The following is a 16,993-nucleotide window of genomic DNA, read 5'->3' as shown; positions in this document are numbered from 1 at the left end:
TAAGGTCTACTACACCTGTTGTATTCAGCATTTCACTGTAAGGTCTACTACACCTGTTGTATTCAGCATTTCACTGTAAGGTCTACTACACCTGTTGTATTCAGCATTTCACTGTGAGGTCTACTACACCTGTTGTATTCAGCATTTCACTGTAAGGTCTACTACACCTGTTGTATTCAGCATTTCACTGTGAGGTCTACTACACCTGTTGTATTCAGCATTTCACTGTAAGGTCTACTACACCTGTTGTATTCAGCATTTCACTGTGAGGTCTACTACACCTGTTGTATTCAGCATTTCACTGTAAGGTCTACACCCTGTTGTATTCAGCATTTCACTGTAAGGTCTACTACACCTGTTGTATTCAGCATTTCACTGTAAGGTCTACTACACCTGTTGTATTCAGCATTTCACTGTAAGGTCTACTACACCTGTTGTATTCAGCATTTCACTGTAAGGTCTACTACACCTGTTGTATTCAGCATTTCACTGTGAGGTCTACTACACCTGTTGTATTCAGCATTTCACTGTAAGGTCTACTACACCTGTTGTATTCAGCATTTCACTGTGAGGTCTACTACACCTGTTGTATTCAGCATTTCACTGTAAGGTCTACTACACCTGTTGTATTCAGCATTTCACTGTAAGGTCTACTACACCTGTTGTATTCAGCATTTCACTGTAAGGTCTACTACACCTGTTGTATTCAGCATTTCACTGTAAGGTCTACTACACCTGTTGTATTCAGCATTTCACTGTAAGGTCTACTACACCTGTTGTATTCAGCATTTCACTGTGAGGTCTACTACACCTGTTGTATTCAGCATTTCACTGTAAGGTCTACTACACCTGTTGTATTCAGCATTTCACTGTGAGGTCTACTACACCTGTTGTATTCAGCATTTCACTGTAAGGTCTACTACACCTGTTGTATTCAGCATTTCACTGTAAGGTCTACTACACCTGTTGTATTCAGCATTTCACTGTAAGGTCTACTACACCTGTTGTATTCAGCATTTCACTGTAAGGTCTACTACACCTGTTGTATTCAGCATTTCACTGTGAGGTCTACTACACCTGTTGTATTCAGCATTTCACTGTGAGGTCTACTACACCTGTTGTATTCAGCATTTCACTGTAAGGTCTACTACACCTGTTGTATTCAGCATTTCACTGTGAGGTCTACTACACCTGTTGTATTCAGCATTTCACTGTAAGGTCTACTACACCTGTTGTATTCAGCATTTCACTGTAAGGTCTACTACACCTGTTGTATTCAGCATTTCACTGTAAGGTCTACTACACCTGTTGTATTCAGCATTTCACTGTAAGGTCTACTACACCTGTTGTATTCAGCATTTCACTGTGAGGTCTACTACACCTGTTGTATTCAGCATTTCACTGTAAGGTCTACTACACCTGTTGTATTCAGCATTTCACTGTAAGGTCTACTACACCTGTTGTATTCAGCATTTCACTGTAAGGTCTACTACACCTGTTGTATTCAGCATTTCACTGTAAGGTCTACTACACCTGTTGTATTCAGCATTTCACTGTAAGGTCTACTACACCTGTTGTATTCAGCATTTCACTGTAAGGTCTACTACACCTGTTGTATTCAGCATTTCACTGTGAGGTCTACTACACCTGTTGTATTCAGCATTTCACTGTAAGGTCTACTACACCTGTTGTATTCAGCATTTCACTGTAAGGTCTACTACACCTGTTGTATTCAGCATTTCACTGTAAGGTCTACTACACCTGTTGTATTCAGCATTTCACTGTAAGGTCTACTACACCTGTTGTATTCAGCATTTCACTGTAAGGTCTACTACACCTGTTGTATTCAGCATTTCACTGTGAGGTCTACTACACCTGTTGTATTCAGCATTTCACTGTAAGGTCTACTACACCTGTTGTATTCAGCATTTCACTGTGAGGTCTACTACACCTGTTGTATTCAGCATTTCACTGTGAGGTCTACTACACCTGTTGTATTCAGCATTTCACTGTGAGGTCTACTACACCTGTTGTATTCAGCATTTCACTGTAAGGTCTACTACACCTGTTGTATTCAGCATTTCACTGTAAGGTCTACTACACCTGTTGTATTCAGCATTTCACTGTAAGGTCTACTACACCTGTTGTATTCAGCATTTCACTGTAAGGTCTACTACACCTGTTGTATTCAGCATTTCACTGTAAGGTCTACTACACCTGTTGTATTCAGCATTTCACTGTGAGGTCTACTACACCTGTTGTATTCAGCATTTCACTGTAAGGTCTACTACACCTGTTGTATTCAGCATTTCACTGTAAGGTCTACTACACCTGTTGTATTCAGCATTTCACTGTAAGGTCTACTACACCTGTTGTATTCAGCATTTCACTGTAAGGTCTACTACACCTGTTGTATTCAGCATTTCACTGTAAGGTCTACTACACCTGTTGTATTCAGCATTTCACTGTAAGGTCTACTACACCTGTTGTATTCAGCATTTCACTGTAAGGTCTACTACACCTGTTGTATTCAGCATTTCACTGTGAGGTCTACTACACCTGTTGTATTCAGCATTTCACTGTAAGGTCTACTACACCTGTTGTATTCAGCATTTCACTGTAAGGTCTACTACACCTGTTGTATTCAGCATTTCACTGTAAGGTCTACTACACCTGTTGTATTCAGCATTTCACTGTGAGGTCTACTACACCTGTTGTATTCAGCATTTCACTGTAGAGGTCTACTACACCTGTTGTATTCAGCATTTCACTGTAAGGTCTACTACACCTGTTGTATTCAGCATTTCACTGTGAGGTCTACTACACCTGTTGTATTCAGCATTTCACTGTAAGGTCTACACACCTGTTGTATTCAGCGCTCGTGACAAATAAACTTTGATTTGATTTAATTTGAAAACTTCACTTTCTTTTACTTGTCTTATTAATTCCCTTTGTACCATCTCAGCTCAGCCCTCAAGAACTTCCTTCTGGATTTGGTGGTTTGTGTACTTAGCATTGCCACATGCATTCATCCTTTTCTCTATGAGAGGGTCATCTTTTGAGTAACGTTAACAGATTGATAATAACATTTGTTCGTTTTTGAGTTTTAAGTTCGAAAATATAACTGTGTTAATAGATTTCAAATTGCTGAATGTTAACTTGATGAACACTGACAGCTGTAGCCTAGTTACCTAGTTACCTAGTTACCTAGTTACCCCACAAATAGCTAAACATTCGTATACTGTAACTTACGACACTGCACTGTATATATGTGTGTATTATTAGCACAGATGTAAACATAATGTTAGGCTAAATTGGGAACCGATCTCTCTAATCTGATTAACTGTGTGTTAATGGAGCCTAAGGTCTAACGTTAACTTCCACAGCCTCCTTTAACCGAAACCTAACCCCGATGCTAAGCCTTAAAACGCACTTCAAATATGATGCTTTCGCCAATTGCGAAAAGAGTTCGTGAAACTGTGGGAAAAATTCTCTCTTCTTCTTCTGTTGTTGTTCTTCTTCTGCTGTATCTCGCAACCAACGTTAATATTCTCTCTTCCTTGTCCTCGATTTGAAAAATAAATTATTCTTTCAACAAGAGATGAAATAAGATGTCAATCAGCATCAAACTGCCAGTAGCGAATGACATTTTGGGCTAGGCACCCGGGGTGGCCAATCAGATGTCAGGTGTGTCCCCTGGCTGTCAGGTGACACCCCTCTGGCTCCGCCCCTGGGCCCAATCACAAGGAATAGCCTACAGTCGGGGAACACGCGGTAAATCTGTCAGTAAACAGCAGACCAAACAGGCCTTTCGCAAATATTTCAAATACAACCGCTGGATAACACAGGTTGGAAAGCAAATGGCTCCTGATGAAAAGTGAAGACTAATCTGGCTCTAGGCTACCAAAATATTTGATAAACTTCCAAACAGGCCTGTTGTTGTGAACGGCATTGGTTTTACAAAGTAAAATGAGAGACGGATTAGGCTTTTGGAACAAGCGTCTGGGACTAAGCTTTTTTTTTTAGGACTATAATATAATTTCCTACAATATGTGTCTCCACACACCTAGGCCTAGGCTATTGATGGATTCAAGATGAGGTCATTTTTAATTGACCTCTGATTCTCTGTTTGTCCTGTGTCAAAGTAGCCTTTGATTTCAATCATTTGTGCGGTATTAAAAAAAAAAGATCCAGTCATGTAAAATGATGTAGAATTGCATGAAATGCGTTTATAGAAAAGCTACATTTTTACTGGGCCCTGGGCCCTGGGCCCTGGACCCTGGGCCCTGGACCCTGGACCATGGACCCTGGACCCTGGACCCTGGACCATGGATAATGCTTCTCTACTGCTCTATGGCACTACGCAACAACCGTGATAATGCACACAATGCTTTATTATAAAGGGGATTGATTTCCTCATGCGTTTCAGTACCTCAGAGCCCCCCCAAGTCACCCCCCCCCACACGCTCACATTTTGTTCCGGCACCTCCCGATTTACAAGTAAAAACACTGTTTTTTCCCTCTGTGTGGAATGGAGTCATGATTCACCTGTCAACGTCAGAACACGAGCCAGAGATATTAAATGGACCGAAGCCAGATCAACACTTAGTGAGGGGACAGAGTCACGATGGATGCAGAGCCAGAGATTGAATATGGATTGAAGCCAGATCAACACTTAGCGAGGGGGACACAGTCGCGATGGATGCAGAGACAGAGATATTATATGGATTGAAGCCAGATCAACACTTAGCGAGGGGGACACAGTCGCGATGGATGCAGAGACCAAGATTTAACAAAGGAGGCTGTGAGAGATGAGTTCTCTGGGAGGAGATAGACTGGGTTAAACGAAGCTGTGAGAGGTTAGACTGGGTTAAATGACGGTTTTTGATGCCGACTGGGGATCAGACTCTTCTGACTGATACCCTGACCTCTGACCTCTGTGTGATACGAGCTGTTAAATGGTCACTGTGATCTGTATGTCTGCTGTGACACTGGAACAAACGATTACCATGTGGAATGGCCCTTTTCTCAGTGATTAGGAGGACAGCTGACAGAGCGGCGGCAGCAGTAGTATCTATGAACTGCTATGGAAAAGAGACAGCACCTGCACTGCTTCATTTTACCCATGTTTCCCAGCTATACAGTAACCTATTGACTGGTTGTTAATGCAACAGGGACATTCCCAGTCCACCGCTAGAAAGAAAACGTTCACAGCCTGAAACCCTGCAGGGACCATCTCGTCTGTATTTTTAATAGCTCTATTTTCCCGAACAAGGTTCTGCACACAGCAGGATAAAGAGACATTTCCATCAGTCGGACACATTAGTCTCCCTTTTTGTCTGTCAGTTGTATTTGACAGCCTCTCATCCAGTCTAACCCCAGAGAGAGAGAGAGGAGGGAGGGAGGGAGGGAGGGAGCCAGGTAAATCACACCTCCCCACTCCGCCTCACACACATGCTCATCCAGAGATTCTGAACGTGGCTTTTCTCTCCCGGGAATCTTCAACGATAACCTTTTCTTTTCACACAGGGACAGCAATTAGTCCGTCAACATTGGTTAGGAGTTACCTGGCAACAGAGAGGTCGGCTGTCTGACAACTGAGGGAGAGTTTTGACAAGACAAGCGTTAAGACTGGGGGTTGAGGCGGAGAGGAGTTGAGAGCTAGGCCTGTCCAGAGTATCTGTCTGGTCTGCACCTCGATCCCTCTTCTCACCTCTCGTTCTGACATGGAATCACGTCTTCGAGTAACATCACATCTCCACATGGTAACGCCGTCTTCTCATGAAATACTTTTCCCAACGGGACTCAGGACTCAGACTGGAATATTTGACAATGGAACAAAGCCCAATGAGAGGAGCTCTGAGTCAGACAGAAACATGAAGATTGTACAGTTCCACAATTCTCTTCTCAGAGCGCATGATGTACATTACATCTAAGTTGTGCTAAGAAGTTATCTGTTATGTTATTTATTTTTGCATAATTGTGCTATGAGAAAAGGTAGAATTGTTTTAGGTATATTTAATCATGTAATTGTTTCTAAAAAAAGTGAATGAAATTGTTTTATTATTTCTTATTTCTTATTAGAATACATATGTCAAAGAATACATTTTTCAAACTTTGTCTATTTGAGTCAGAAGTCTGACTACATCTGTAGTATTCTCAGACAGTATCTGTAGTATTCTCAGACAGTATCGGTAGTATTCTCAGACAGTATCTGTAGTATTCTCAGACAGTATCTGTAGTATTCTCAGACAGTATCTGTAGTATTCTCAGACAGTATCTGTAGTATTCTCAGACAGTATCTGTAGTATTCTCAGACGGTATCTGTAGTATTCTCAGACGGTATCTGTAGTATTCTCAGACAGTATCTGTAGTATTCTCAGACGGTATCTGTAGTATTCTCAGACAGTATCTGTAGTATTCTCAGACAGTATCTGTAGTATTCTCAGACAGTATCTGTAGTATTCTCAGACGGTATCTGTAGTATTCTCAGACAGTATCTGTAGTATTCTCAGACGGTATCTGTAGTATTCTCAGACAGTATCTGTAATATTCTCAGATAATCAGGAATTAAAAAATATCTCTTGATCAAAGTGGGTTAGAGGATAAACAATATTATAGTTTCTCTCAGTCTTGACTTTGAACAGAATAAATATTCACATCTTATGTAAATGAGTTGTAAGTAAACATTCCACGGGAGAAGAGAAATGGAAGTAGAATACTGATGTAGCTGGTTGTTACATTGTGTAACTATATTTTTCGGAATACTTCACAAAGTAAATGTGACTTTGATTTCACTTGAACAATTCCCTGAGAGAGAGCAGACAGGAAACTCCATGTCCTTCCACGTAGCACTCCAATACAGCTCTCTACCATCTAAACACACACACACACACACACACACACACACACACACACACACACACACACACACACACACACACACACACACACACACACACACACACACACACACACACACACACACACACACACACACACACACACACACCTATCTACTATACAATGAGGTATTCAAGCTTTTTATCTCTGAATTTTAATGGATGGTAAGAGACAGTCCCTCTCTACTGAATAGTTAAAGCTGGATGGTAAGAGACAGTCCCTCTCTACTGAATAAGTTATAGCTGGATGGTAAGAGACAGTCCCTCTCTACTGAATAGTTATAGCTGGATGGTAAGAGACAGTCCCTCTCTACTGAATAAGTTATAGCTGGATGGTAAGAGACAGTCCCTCTCTACTGAATAGTTATAGCTGGATGGTAAGAGACAGTCCCTCTCTACTGAATAGTTATAGCTGGATGGTAAGAGACAGTCCCTCTCTACTGAATAAGTTATAGCTGGATGGTAAGAGACAGTCCCTCTCTACTGAATAAGTTATAGCTGGATGGTAAGAGACAGTCCCTCTCTACTGAATAGTTATAGCTGGATGGTAAGAGACAGTCCCTCTCTACTGAATAGTTATAGCTGGATGGTAAGAGACAGTCCCTCTCTACTGAATAGTTATAGCTGGATGGTAAGAGACAGTCCCTCTCTACTGAATAGTTATAGCTGGATGGTAAGAGACAGTCCCTCTCTACTGAATAGTTATAGCTGGATGGTAAGAGACAGTCCCTCTCTACTGAATAGTTATAGCTGGATGGTAAGAGACAGTCCCTCTCTACTGAATAGTTATAGCTGGATGGTAAGAGACAGTCCCTCTCTACTGAATAAGTTATAGCTGGATGGTAAGGTAGAGACAGTCCCTCTCTACTGAATAGTTATAGCTGGATGGTAAGAGACAGTCCCTCTCTACTGAATAAGTTATAGCTGGATGGTAAGAGACAGTCCCTCTCTACTGAATAGTTATAGCTGGATGGTAAGAGACAGTCCCTCTCTACTGAATAGTTATAGCTGGATGGTAAGAGACAGTCCCTCTCTACTGAATAGTTATAGCTGGATGGTAAGAGACAGTCCCTCTCTACTGAATAGTTATAGCTGGATGGTAAGAGACAGTCCCTCTCTACTGAATAGTTATAGCTGGATGGTAAGAGACAGTCCCTCTCTACTGAATAGTTATAGCTGGATGGTAAGAGACAGTCCCTCTCTACTGAATAGTTATAGCTGGATGGTAAGAGACAGTCCCTCTCTACTGAATAAGTTATAGCTGGATGGTAAGAGACAGTCCCTCTCTACTGAATAGTTATAGCTGGATGGTAAGAGACAGTCCCTCTCTACTGAATAAGTTATAGCTGGATGGTAAGAGACAGTCCCTCTCTACTGAATAGTTATAGCTGGATGGTAAGAGACAGTCCCTCTCTACTGAATAGTTATAGCTGGATGGTAAGAGACAGTCCCTCTCTACTGAATAGTTATAGCTGGATGGTAAGAGACAGTCCCTCTCTACTGAATAGTTATAGCTGGATGGTAAGAGACAGTCCCTCTCTACTGAATAAGTTATAGCTGGATGGTAAGAGACAGTCCCTCTCTACTGAATAGTTATAGCTGGATGGTAAGAGACAGTCCCTCTCTACTGAATAAGTTATAGCTGGATGGTAAGAGACAGTCCCTCTCTACTGAATAGTTATAGCTGGATGGTAAGAGACAGTCCCTCTCTACTGAATAGTTATAGCTGGATGGTAAGAGACAGTCCCTCTCTACTGAATAGTTATAGCTGGATGGTAAGAGACAGTCCCTCTCTACTGAATAGTTATAGCTGGATGGTAAGAGACAGTCCCTCTCTACTGAATAAGTTATAGCTGGATGGTAAGAGACAGTCCCTCTCTACTGAATAGTTATAGCTGGATGGTAAGAGACAGTCCCTCTCTACTGAATAGTTATAGCTGGATGGTAAGAGACAGTCCCTCTCTACTGAATAGTTATAGCTGGATGGTAAGAGACAGTCCCTCTCTACTGAATAGTTATAGCTGGATGGTAAGAGACAGTCCCTCTCTACTGAATAGTTATAGCTGGATGGTAAGAGACAGTCCCTCTCTACTGAATAGTTATAGCTGGATGGTAAGAGACAGTCCCTCTCTACTGAATAGTTATAGCTGGATGGTAAGAGACAGTCCCTCTCTACTGAATAGTTATAGCTGGATGGTAAGAGACAGTCCCTCTCTACTGAATAGTTATAGCTGGATGGTAAGAGACAGTCCCTCTCTACTGAATAGTTATAGCTGGATGGTAAGAGACAGTCCCTCTCTACTGAATAGTTATAGCTGGATGGTAAGAGACAGTCCCTCTCTACTGAATAGTTATAGCTGGATGGTAAGAGACAGTCCCTCTCTACTGAATAGTTATAGCTGGATGGTAAGAGACAGTCCCTCTCTACTGAATAAGTTATAGCTGGATGGTAAGAGACAGTCCCTCTCTACTGAATAGTTATAGCTGGATGGTAAGAGACAGTCCCTCTCTACTGAATAGTTATAGCTGGATGGTAAGAGACAGTCCCTCTCTACTGAATAGTTATAGCTGGATGGTAAGAGACAGTCCCTCTCTACTGAATAGTTATAGCTGGATGGTAAGAGACAGTCCCTCTCTACTGAATAGTTATAGCTGGATGGTAAGAGACAGTCCCTCTCTACTGAATAGTTATAGCTGGATGGTAAGAGACAGTCCCTCTCTACTGAATAGTTATAGCTGGATGGTAAGAGACAGTCCCTCTCTACTGAATAAGTTATAGCTGGATGGTAAGAGACAGTCCCTCTCTACTGAATAGTTATAGCTGGATGGTAAGAGACAGTCCCTCTCTACTGAATAGTTATAGCTGGATGGTAAGAGACAGTCCCTCTCTACTGAATAAGTTATAGCTGGATGGTAAGAGACAGTCCCTCTCTACTGAATAGTTATAGCTGGATGGTAAGAGACAGTCCCTCTCTACTGAATAGTTATAGCTGGATGGTAAGAGACAGTCCCTCTCTACTGAATAGTTATAGCTGGATGGTAAGAGACAGTCCCTCTCTACTGAATAGTTATAGCTGGATGGTAAGAGACAGTCCCTCTCTACTGAATAGTTATAGCTGGATGGTAAGAGACAGTCCCTCTCTACTGAATAGTTATAGCTGGATGGTAAGAGACAGTCCCTCTCTACTGAATAAGTTATAGCTGGATGGTAAGAGACAGTCCCTCTCTACTGAATAAGTTATAGCTGGATGGTAAGAGACAGTCCCTCTCTACTGAATAGTTATAGCTGGATGGTAAGAGACAGTCCCTCTCTACTGAATAAGTTATAGCTGGATGGTAAGAGACAGTCCCTCTCTACTGAATAAGTTATAGCTGGATGGTAAGAGACAGTCCCTCTCTACTGAATAGTTATAGCTGGATGGTAAGAGACAGTCCCTCTCTACTGAATAGTTATAGCTGGATGGTAAGAGACAGTCCCTCTCTACTGAATAGTTATAGCTGGATGGTAAGAGACAGTCCCTCTCTACTGAATAGTTATAGCTGGATGGTAAGAGACAGTCCCTCTCTACTGAATAAGTTATAGCTGGATGGTAAGAGACAGTCCCTCTCTACTGAATAGTTATAGCTGGATGGTAAGAGACAGTCCCTCTCTACTGAATAGTTATAGCTGGATGGTAAGAGACAGTCCCTCTCTACTGAATAAGTTATAGCTGGATGGTAAGAGACAGTCCCTCTCTACTGAATAGTTATAGCTGGATGGTAAGAGACAGTCCCTCTCTACTGAATAAGTTATAGCTGGATGGTAAGAGACAGTCCCTCTCTACTGAATAGTTATAGCTGGATGGTAAGAGACAGTCCCTCTCTACTGAATAAGTTATAGCTGGATGGTAAGAGACAGTCCCTCTCTACTGAATAAGTTATAGCTGGATGGTAAGAGACAGTCCCTCTCTACTGAATAGTTATAGCTGGATGGTAAGAGACAGTCCCTCTCTACTGAATAGTTATAGCTGGATGGTAAGAGACAGTCCCTCTCTACTGAATAGTTATAGCTGGATGGTAAGAGACAGTCCCTCTCTACTGAATAGTTATAGCTGGATGGTAAGAGACAGTCCCTCTCTACTGAATAGTTATAGCTGGATGGTAAGAGACAGTCCCTCTCTACTGAATAGTTATAGCTGGATGGTAAGAGACAGTCCCTCTCTACTGAATAGTTATAGCTGGATGGTAAGAGACAGTCCCTCTCTACTGAATAGTTATAGCTGGATGGTAAGAGACAGTCCCTCTCTACTGAATAGTTATAGCTGGATGGTAAGAGACAGTCCCTCTCTACTGAATAAGTTATAGCTGGATGGTAAGAGACAGTCCCTCTCTACTGAATAGTTATAGCTGGATGGTAAGAGACAGTCCCTCTCTACTGAATAGTTATAGCTGGATGGTAAGAGACAGTCCCTCTCTACTGAATAGTTATAGCTGGATGGTAAGAGACAGTCCCTCTCTACTGAATAAGTTATAGCTGGATGGTAAGAGACAGTCCCTCTCTACTGAATAAGTTATAGCTGGATGGTAAGAGACAGTCCCTCTCTACTGAATAGTTATAGCTGGATGGTAAGAGACAGTCCCTCTCTACTGAATAGTTATAGCTGGATGGTAAGAGACAGTCCCTCTCTACTGAATAGTTATAGCTGGATGGTAAGAGACAGTCCCTCTCTACTGAATAGTTATAGCTGGATGGTAAGAGACAGTCCCTCTCTACTGAATAGTTATAGCTGGATGGTAAGAGACAGTCCCTCTCTACTGAATAGTTATAGCTGGATGGTAAGAGACAGTCCCTCTCTACTGAATAGTTATAGCTGGATGGTAAGAGACAGTCCCTCTCTACTGAATAGTTATAGCTGGATGGTAAGAGACAGTCCCTCTCTACTGAATAAGTTATAGCTGGATGGTAAGAGACAGTCCCTCTCTACTGAATAGTTATAGCTGGATGGTAAGAGACAGTCCCTCTCTACTGAATAGTTATAGCTGGATGGTAAGAGACAGTCCCTCTCTACTGAATAGTTATAGCTGGATGGTAAGAGACAGTCCCTCTCTACTGAATAGTTATAGCTGGATGGTAAGAGACAGTCCCTCTCTACTGAATAGTTATAGCTGGATGGTAAGAGACAGTCCCTCTCTACTGAATAAGTTATAGCTGGATGGTAAGGTAGAGACAGTCCCTCTCTACTGAATAGTTATAGCTGGATGGTAAGAGACAGTCCCTCTCTACTGAATAGTTATAGCTGGATGGTAAGAGACAGTCCCTCTCTACTGAATAGTTATAGCTGGATGGTAAGAGACAGTCCCTCTCTACTGAATAGTTATAGCTGGATGGTAAGAGACAGTCCCTCTCTACTGAATAAGTTATAGCTGGATGGTAAGAGACAGTCCCTCTCTACTGAATAGTTATAGCTGGATGGTAAGAGACAGTCCCTCTCTACTGAATAGTTATAGCTGGATGGTAAGAGACAGTCCCTCTCTACTGAATAGTTATAGCTGGATGGTAAGAGACAGTCCCTCTCTACTGAATAGTTATAGCTGGATGGTAAGAGACAGTCCCTCTCTACTGAATAAGTTATAGCTGGATGGTAAGGTAGAGACAGTCCCTCTCTACTGAATAGTTATAGCTGGATGGTAAGAGACAGTCCCTCTCTACTGAATAGTTATAGCTGGATGGTAAGAGACAGTCCCTCTCTACTGAATAGTTATAGCTGGATGGTAAGAGACAGTCCCTCTCTACTGAATAAGTTATAGCTGGATGGTAGGTAGAGACAGTCCCTCTCTACTGAATAGTTATAGCTGGATGGTAAGAGACAGTCCCTCTCTACTGAATAGTTATAGCTGGATGGTAAGAGACAGTCCCTCTCTACTGAATAAGTTATAGCTGGATGGTAAGAGACAGTCCCTCTCTACTGAATAAGTTATAGCTGGATGGTAAGAGACAGTCCCTCTCTACTGAATAGTTATAGCTGGATGGTAAGAGACAGTCCCTCTCTACTGAATAGTTATAGCTGGATGGTAAGAGACAGTCCCTCTCTACTGAATAGTTATAGCTGGATGGTAAGAGACAGTCCCTCTCTACTGAATAGTTATAGCTGGATGGTAAGAGACAGTCCCTCTCTACTGAATAGTTATAGCTGGATGGTAAGAGACAGTCCCTCTCTACTGAATAGTTATAGCTGGATGGTAAGAGACAGTCCCTCTCTACTGAATAGTTATAGCTGGATGGTAAGAGACAGTCCCTCTCTACTGAATAAGTTATAGCTGGATGGTAAGAGACAGTCCCTCTCTACTGAATAGTTATAGCTGGATGGTAAGAGACAGTCCCTCTCTACTGAATAGTTATAGCTGGATGGTAAGAGACAGTCCCTCTCTACTGAATAGTTATAGCTGGATGGTAAGAGACAGTCCCTCTCTACTGAATAGTTATAGCTGGATGGTAAGAGACAGTCCCTCTCTACTGAATAGTTATAGCTGGATGGTAAGGTAGAGACAGTCCCTCTCTACTGAATAGTTATAGCTGGATGGTAAGAGACAGTCCCTCTCTACTGAATAAGTTATAGCTGGATGGTAAGAGACAGTCCCTCTCTACTGAATAGTTAAAGCTGGATGGTAAGAGACAGTCCCTCTCTACTGAATAGTTATAGCTGGATGGTAAGAGACAGTCCCTCTCTACTGAATAGTTATAGCTGGATGGTAAGAGACAGTCCCTCTCTACTGAATAAGTTATAGCTGGATGGTAAGAGACAGTCCCTCTCTACTGAATAAGTTATAGCTGGATGGTAAGAGACAGTCCCTCTCTACTGAATAAGTTATAGCTGGATGGTAAGAGACAGTCCCTCTCTACTGAATAGTTATAGCTGGATGGTAAGAGACAGTCCCTCTCTACTGAATAGTTAAAGCTGGATGGTAAGAGACAGTCCCTCTCTACTGAATAGTTATAGCTGGATGGTAAGAGACAGTCCCTCTCTACTGAATAGTTATAGCTGGATGGTAAGAGACAGTCCCTCTCTACTGAATAGTTATAGCTGGATGGTAAGAGACAGTCCCTCTCTACTGAATAAGTTATAGCTGGATGGTAAGAGACAGTCCCTCTCTACTGAATAAGTTATAGCTGGATGGTAAGAGACAGTCCCTCTCTACTGAATAAGTTATAGCTGGATGGTAAGAGACAGTCCCTCTCTACTGAATAGTTATAGCTGGATGGTAAGAGACAGTCCCTCTCTACTGAATAGTTATAGCTGGATGGTAAGAGACAGTCCCTCTCTACTGAATAGTTATAGCTGGATGGTAAGAGACAGTCCCTCTCTACTGAATAAGTTATAGCTGGATAGTAAGAGACAGTCCCTCTCTACTGAATAAGTTATAGCTGGATGGTAAGAGACAGTCCCTCTCTACTGAATAGTTAAAGCTGGATGGTAAGGCAGAGACAGGGGAGGGGAGTGGAGGGGAGGGGAGGGGAGGGGAGGGGAGGGGAGGGGAGGGGAGGGGAGGGGAGGGGAGAGGAGGGGAGGGGAGATAACTGTGGCTGTTGGAGCAAATCAAATCAAATCAAATAGAGAAAATAGAGCTAAGAAAATATTTACAAATTAAACTAATGTAAAATAATAAAAAGTAACACATTAAAATAACAACAACTAGACTATATACAGGGGGTACCGTTACCAAGTCAATGTGCGGAAGTATAGTTTAGTTGAGGTAATTTGTACATGTAGGTAGGGGTAAAGTGACTATGCATAGATAATAAACAGCGAGTAGCAGCAGTGTAAAAACAAAGGGGGGGGGGGGGGGGGTTGTCTGGGTGGCCATTTGATTCATTGTTCAGCAGTCTTATGGCTTGGGGGGTAGAAGCTGTTAAGGAGCCTTTTGGTCCGAAACTTGGCACTCCGGTACTGCTTGCAGTGCTGTAGCAGAGAGAACAGTCTATGACTTGGGTGACTGGAGTCTTTGACAATTTGTAGGGCTGACACCGCCTGGTATAGAGCTCCTGGATGGCAGGAAGCTTGGCCCCAGTGATGTACTGGGCTGTACGCACTCCCCTCTGTAGCACCTTATGGTCGGATGCTGAGCAGTTGCCATATCAGGCGGTGACGCAACCATATGCTCTCGATGGTGCAGCTCTAGAACCTTTTGAGGATCTGAGGACCCATTCCAAATCTTTTTAGTCTCCTGAGGGGGAAAATGCGTTGTCGTGCCCTCTTTGAGACTTTCTTGGTGTGTTTGGACCATGATAGTTTGTTGGTGATGTGGACACCAAGGAACTTGAAGCTCTCAACCCGCGCCACTACATCCCCGTCGATGTGAATGGGGGCCCGTTCAGCCCTCCTTTTCCTGTAGTCCACAATCATCTCCTTTGTCTTGATCACGTTGAGGGAGAGGTTGTTGTCCTGGCACCACACTGGCAGGTATCTGACCTCCTCCCTATAGGCTGTCAACGTTGTCGGTGATCAGGCCTACCACTGGTGTGTCGTCAGCAAACTTACTGATGGTGTTGGAGTCGTGCTTGGCCACAAAGTCGTCGGTGAACAGGGAGTACAGGAGGGGACTGAGCACGCACCCCTGGGGGGCTATCCTGTAGTATCCTACATAATGTACTGGTGAACTGGGGTAACACACAGAACGCTACTGAAGATAGTATCCTACATAATGCACTGGTGAACTGGGGTAACATACAGAACATCCTCTGTAGTGAAACTTCCTGTACATCAGTATATAAGATAACTGTTCAGACAGATTGGGTCAGTAGTGTTACTGGACAGTAATATCAGACAGAATGGGTCAGTAGTGTTACTGGACAGTAATATCAGACAGAATGGGTCAGTAGTGTTACTGGACAGCAGATCAGACAGAATGGGTCAGTAGTGTTACTGGACAGTAATATCAGACAGAATGGGTCAGTAGTGTTACTGGACAGCAGATCAGACAGAATGGGTCAGTAGTGTTACTGGACAGTAGATCAGACAGAATGGGTCAGTAGTGTTACTGGACAGTAATATCAGACAGAATGGGTCAGTAGTGTTACTGGACAGTAATATCAGACAGAATGGGTCAGTAGTGTTACTGGACAGCAGATCAGACAGAATGGGTCAGTAGTGTTACTGGGCAGTAGATCAGACAGAATGGTTCAGTAGTGTCGTGTCTTTGGCTATGCTGGATTAAGTGATATGACATGCTATTCTATAAAATCATTTCTCTGTTATTAACTAGAAAGTCGGGGCACCACGAAAGAATGTTTATAGAGCTGTTATCTTCTGAATAAACTGGTAATCTTTTACCTCAATAGCAGTCAATATTCAATCGTCACCTTATTCAGTCTCATCTGAAAGTTTTAAATTCTTGGTTATCTTCACAAACCCTGGATAACAAGTTGAATCAGCAATACAAAATTGGGTTTAATTATTTATTTACTAAATACCTCAACAATCACACAGAATTACATATACACAGAATGGATCATACAGTGATTACAAATGATGTCATAAAAGAAAAGGTCCCTAGCGGACGGAAGAGATATGATGGCTGGTTACACAAAGAAAGGGGGGTTGGGTGTTGAATGAAAGTGCTGGAAGACTGAGGAGCCAAGGAATTTGGTCTCTGATCGGACCTTGTAAAGCTACTCTATCGTAAATACAGAATCTTATGCATTCTAAATAACCGTCCATTTGGATAAGGAAAATTCAATAAATATTTACTCTGAGCTGCGCTTCGATCGGTTGGTTGTAGATGGAAGGCCGGGTTGTCCTTTGAAGAATGTCTGGTGGTAGAACGGATACTTGGTAGTACCGTCGTCGTGTGGTGGAACAGATACTCTGTTCGTCCTTTCCTAGCCCACGTCTACAGTTGCTGCGCTAACGCAACGGCTAGGAGGTATCACTTCTTTAGTGAATAAGAGTTCAAAGTTCATACCAAGTTGCCGTACTTTAAGCTCATGCTATATTCTGGCTGGTAGAGTCAAAATTCATCCTTTCGGCGTGTGGATCGCCATCTTCACGTTGAAATTCGATGCTAATTTCGTTAGGTTCTTGTCGTTCAAGCAGAGCTCACGCTGACGTTGGCTT

Source organism: Salmo salar, chromosome 17 (assembly GCF_965601325.2).
Source record: "Salmo salar chromosome 17, fSalSal1, whole genome shotgun sequence".
In the NCBI taxonomy this organism is placed as follows: Eukaryota; Metazoa; Chordata; class Actinopteri; order Salmoniformes; family Salmonidae; genus Salmo; species Salmo salar.
Note: the sequence above shows the minus strand (reverse complement) of the source record.